General features: G+C 53.0%; 1 long non-coding RNA gene across 1 annotated transcript; it reads right to left on the bottom strand.

Moving 5' to 3' along the window:
• Positions 1 to 1,400: 1,400 nt before the first annotated feature.
• Positions 1,401 to 4,787, bottom strand: LOC116667751. Its single transcript, XR_004324778.1, has 3 exons — positions 4,475 to 4,787; positions 1,853 to 4,096; positions 1,401 to 1,707 (listed from the first exon to the last, which is right to left on the bottom strand). It is a non-coding gene; the product is annotated as an uncharacterized LOC116667751 (long non-coding RNA).
• Between the last annotated feature and the right edge of the window lie 410 nt (positions 4,788 to 5,197).

The following is a 5,197-nucleotide window of genomic DNA, read 5'->3' as shown; positions in this document are numbered from 1 at the left end:
CTCACGTGCACAACATGCTGTTTTTAAGGAACAGTTACAGGACAAAAAGTTTGAGGGAATTAAGAAATGACAGCAGAAGTTAAAAACCGATGGATGGGTTTGGAAAAAAAGCTGAGAAAATTTCCCCAAAGGTAGAAGGAAAAAAAGGCAAAAACCAACCAACCAACCAACCAAATGAATGAATGAAAGAAAAATCGCAGAGAAAATTAGAAGACACAGTTCCAGAGCTCAGTTCTGATAGGATAGGCGCTCCATCAAGAGAAAATGAAGGAAAGGAACTTGGCGGAGAGATTGGGGCCCACGGAGCCCCCAACACAACGGGTACCAAGTCACCGAACTTTAGAATCCAGGGAAAAAGACGATGCTAGACTTCTAGGGAGGAAGACAGATGCAAAGACAGATTAACGACAAAGACTGGGACTCAGGTGGCTTTGAACTCAGCTTCAGCCCCAGGTGCTTAAAGAACACGACCTCTAACCTAGAACTTTATGCCCGTCCATCCAAGCTGTGAATTAAGGGGTATAATGGAGCCGTTTTCAGACATTTGGGACCTAAAGCACTCACTACCTGTGGCTCCCTGCTGTTCTTAAGTGTTCCTGAGGATATGCCAATGAAACAAGAGGATAAACCAATGAAGGGGTCCAGGAAACAGGTGTGTGAATCGAGGAAAGAGATGAAGGGCTCACCTGGACACAATGGTGACCCCAGCCAACAGACCAGCCAGGCCAGGAGCCGGGGCCACGTCCGCCCCGGGCAACTCCGTGGACCGGAAGTGTGCCCCAAGCCCCCTCCTGAGTGGCTCCTGATGCCCTTGGCCAGAGGGGCATTTTGTGTGCGTTTGGAGACTGGAAGTGGAGCAGCCGTGTTCTCGAAGCTGCCACAGCAGGTGCCGGCCCAGAGCTGTCACAGCTCACACGACGTCCCCTGGGTCAGCCAGGCACCCGGTCTCCTGCTCTGGCTTCTCTGGACCTCAGGAAAGTTCTAACTCCAGGGAAACAAAAAGGTGAGCCGAAGGGGAAAGTGCCAGCTCTGCCGCGCACCTCGGCAGTGCGCAGGACGAGGATGTGAGGTTGTGCTAACGTGGTCTCCCCGCGCTCCCAGCAGCTGTGCCCCGGAGGACGTGGTAGGGGGAGGGTGTCGCAGGGTCTGGTAAGTCGTGGGGGCTGCGGTGGTGGCACAGACATGCTCATCGTCCCAGCGGAGCCATCAGCCATGGCCCCAAACTGAAGATTCCAGTTGTAGCGATGTGAGTCGTTGGAAGATCTGCAGGTGAATTCCCAAATAATCAGCTACGGAACAGAAAGTGTTTGCCTCAAAGGATCAAAAGGAAGCGGGGGGCGGGGGGGAGGGCTACCGCCTTTGCCAGAACAGGTTTACTCTGTAACTGTGTAAATAGATTTCTTAGCAATTTGATTGGAAGTATCCATTGACAGTGTCCAAACTTAGAAGAATTGGTAGCAACATTATAGTCTGTCCAGGACATTAAGTAGCCATTTAATCATGTTTCCAAGGGATTGTAGGATGGCAAGCGAAATGCTCAAAATACAGAGGGCAGGACACCAAGTGGCACGTACGGCGTGATCCCAGTTATGGAGCCAGACGACGCGAGAGCAAGGTTGTGGTTGGTAATCTTGGGTCGGGTGCGGCGACAGACTTCTCAGGTTACTCTGCATGGCCCAGATTATCTTCCGCACGCCCAGGCTGCTCCTACAAGTGGAAGGAAAGGATATGTGTAATTACTTTTTAAGCTCTCATGTAACAGAAATCCCCACTGAAATTGATCAGCCTATCTTTTCATCTAAGTGGACACAAGCAAGGTAAATAGTCTTAGATATAAAAGACGCCCCTGTACCTGGGATTTTTCTCTCGTTTGCTTCCCGGCAGCTGCCTAACGGTTCGTTGGCACCACATCCGGATATGGGAAGGGGCGAGACCGAGTGCCCAGGGCCCGTCCCAGCATCCGCTGCCCGGCCTGGGGCCAAGGGGTTTCTGTGAGAGCACTGGACTTGTGCGGGTAGCCAGCGTTCGGTGGTGCGATCTGGAAGGGGATGCAAGTGCAGTCTCTGGTCCTCGTCTCTTCTCAGCCTCCGCCTGGCTCCCTCCCTCCATCCCTCCCTCCACAGACATGAATTGTGTGTCCACCACATGCTTCCGGCTCAGTGAGGGTCCGCGTGGGCACAGACCTCACGGACTCCGGCTCCAGCGAGAAAACCCAGGTGCACTTAGACCACGGTGACATGCCACTGAATTTGGGAAGGGCCATGAGAAAGCGTTTCTGAGGGACCGGAGAGTCACTGGGAAACAGTGACTCTCAACCCTGTGCTTTCATGTGGGGCCGTGTCTGGAAAGTCTCCTTCTGTTACCCATTCCCTGTGTGAGTCACCATTTCACAGAAATGGGCTCTTTAAAATCAGTGTTTAAACAGAGACGCAGCAGCCACCCAGGTGCCAGGGGCTGCCTTCCGATGTCGACTGCAGGGGGGGGCGGGCCGGGGAGGGAACCCCCTGCCTTGGTGTCAGCCAGGCTGCCTGCAGGTTTCCATTTCTCCTCTTAGTCTCTAGATTTTGTGAGTGTGTGGGGCCCTTGCTTCTTACATCTTCCAGTAGATAAGACAGCAGACCTCTGTTTCCTAAGGCAGCACGTTTCTCCCCATGCCTGCCCCAGGGAGACGTCTGTTACCACCACCAGCAGCAGGTAGAGACAAGTGTCCTGTTGCCACACCCTGTGCCGGGGCTGGGGGGGTGTCTGTGAGGCTCACACGGTGCTCTTGGGCATCTTCTGATTTGGGGCAGGAGTGGGAGGGGGTGCTGGGAGGACTCGCAGGGTCACCCCGAGGCACCAGGTGGGAGAGACACCCTGGGAACTAGGCAGTTCCACTGTTCCCCCAGCACAATGCACGTGTGTCTTATCTGTGCAGACTGACCACTAGGTGGTTGCTCCATCAAAAAGCCAGTTAAAGTGGGGAATCATAGAGATAGATAGATAGATATTTGTTTTATAAGTACTTGTGTATATATTTATGTTTATAAATATAAATATATATTATATATAACATTATGTATTATATGTTTGTTTGCCAGTCTTTTGAATTTGGGCCAAGCCTTTTCCGGAGTCTCGGTGGTCCGTTCAGCAAAAGCCATGGACGTAATGCACCAGAGTGGACTCCCAGTTTCGAAATGAACCTGAAAGACACTGAAGCCATCTGAGTGCAGGGTCCTCTATTTTTATGCCTCCCCATCCTGCATGGCTGTCTCACAAAATCCAATTATGACAACTGTTTTTAATCAGTTCACCTTCACCAAGTTTTCCAAAATAGTCAAATTAATTTTTCTTTAAAAATTATTTTCACGTGTATTTCCTCTTTCCTTATTAGTTTATGTAACATCAATTAAATTTAAAGTTTTCAATAAAAATCACACATAACTGGCCTTAAAATTGTCTAGGAACGAATCCTACTAGTGCTGGGTCAGCAGACAGCTCCGGCAGCGGGCAGGCAGGGTCCCGGGGCCTTCCAGGGGCAGCGCACCAGGGCCGGTGAGGGCCGGGGGGAGTCGTGGACAGGCCGGGAGAGGACGGCGGGTCTTGTTTCAGATGTTCCGCACCCGAATCTGTGGTGGGCTCTGCAGATGGAAATGACCAGGAGGGAACGAAGGAGCACAGGAGAGATGAGAGGTTCTCTCCAAGGAAGTGAGAGCTGGAACTGGGCGTGACTAACCCAGGGAGAGTAGAGAAAGAGACAGACCCAGGAAAGACCCTCCACCCCACTTCTCCTCACAGCCCAGGGGGCAGCCACCCACCAGACTCCAGTTCCATCCCAAAGGGGCTGCTCACAGATGGACCATGACAGAGCTTCCCAAGCTTGAGAGAGCAGGAAGTCACCTGGGGCAGGAAGTCACCTGGGGCAGGAGGTCACCTGGGGCGGGAGGTCACCTGGAACAGAGACGTCACCTGGAGCAGAGACATCACCTGGAGCGGGAGGTCACCTGGAGCAGGGAGGTCACCTGGAGCAAGAGGTCACCTGGAGCAGAGCTGCCACCTGGTCTGCCCCCTACTAGCCAGCTGGGCAGGTTGCTCGCGGATCCTCAGTTTTTCTCGCCTATAAAAGTGGTGGTGGGCATGACGACCTCAAAGGGTTGTTGTGAGGATTGTTCCTTTAAATCATGCAGAGCATTTGATGCCTGGAGCACAGGAAGCGACCACTAATCCAGACCCCTGTGGGGTCTCCCCACCACGGCCTGACCCCTTTGCCCCTTCTCCACAGACCCCCCAGTTTCCATGTGGGACACCTGCTCTGCCTGCATGTTCTCAGGACTTCGCTTCCTCTCTCCTTGTCCTCCTCCCGGGACACCGTCTGCATCGCGTGTGCTGCCTCCGCGCCCCGCGTGCTGTTCTCTGCCCCAACTCTGACAGCTCTCCGTGGCTCAGCATTTTCTGCAGGACCGACACACTGGGTCCAGTTCCTCGCCCCGCTGACCTGGAGCTGAACTTCCGCGTTGTCCCTGCAGCTCCCAGAAGCGGTTCCCGGTGCCACTGCTGCTGGGGAAGTGCACAGTTTGGTCTGACGCCTGCAGGTCATCCTCGAGGGCAGGTAGGGACTTTCCAGGACACAGGTGAGGCACAGCCAGAAGTGAAGGACGGACCTGAATCCACGTGGGCAGGTTAGAAACCTGCTCTGCTGAAACCCTTCGCCTCTTACAGCCCAAATGCAAGCCTGTGACCTCTGCTTCTGATAGAAAGTCGCAAAGTGACTTCCTTTCTCCCCACCCCCCACCACATTTCCCTAAGAATGAAACGGGAAATTTTGTGACATTTTAAGAAAACTATTCAATCTTTGCCGTCTCAAAAGCCTACTTAATCACAGGGATTTCACAGATCTTTACAAATGGTAAGATCCGAGAAGCATCAGTAACACGGGCTGTGCTTTCTGCCATCAGCCTGTCCTGGAATCTTCAAGTGTCACCACCATAGGCAGCAAGCTTTTGTGCCAAAAGAGTGAAAAGTCACGATAGTCGCCTATCCTCAAAGTAAAGTGAGTGCCTGACATCCGACCGGACCAGGGTCTCCTTGCTCGGTTGGACGAGAGGCAGAGTCATCTTGGTGCTTCACTGAGATGCCGGGTGCCTTTAGACTTGCTGCCACGTGGCCACCAAGTCCACGAGTCACAGCCAGAGGTGCTTCTGCAGAAAGAACTGGGTGT

Source organism: Camelus ferus, chromosome 12 (assembly GCF_009834535.1).
Source record: "Camelus ferus isolate YT-003-E chromosome 12, BCGSAC_Cfer_1.0, whole genome shotgun sequence".
In the NCBI taxonomy this organism is placed as follows: domain Eukaryota; kingdom Metazoa; phylum Chordata; class Mammalia; order Artiodactyla; family Camelidae; genus Camelus; species Camelus ferus.
Note: the sequence above shows the minus strand (reverse complement) of the source record. Positions and strands in the feature narration are given on the sequence as shown.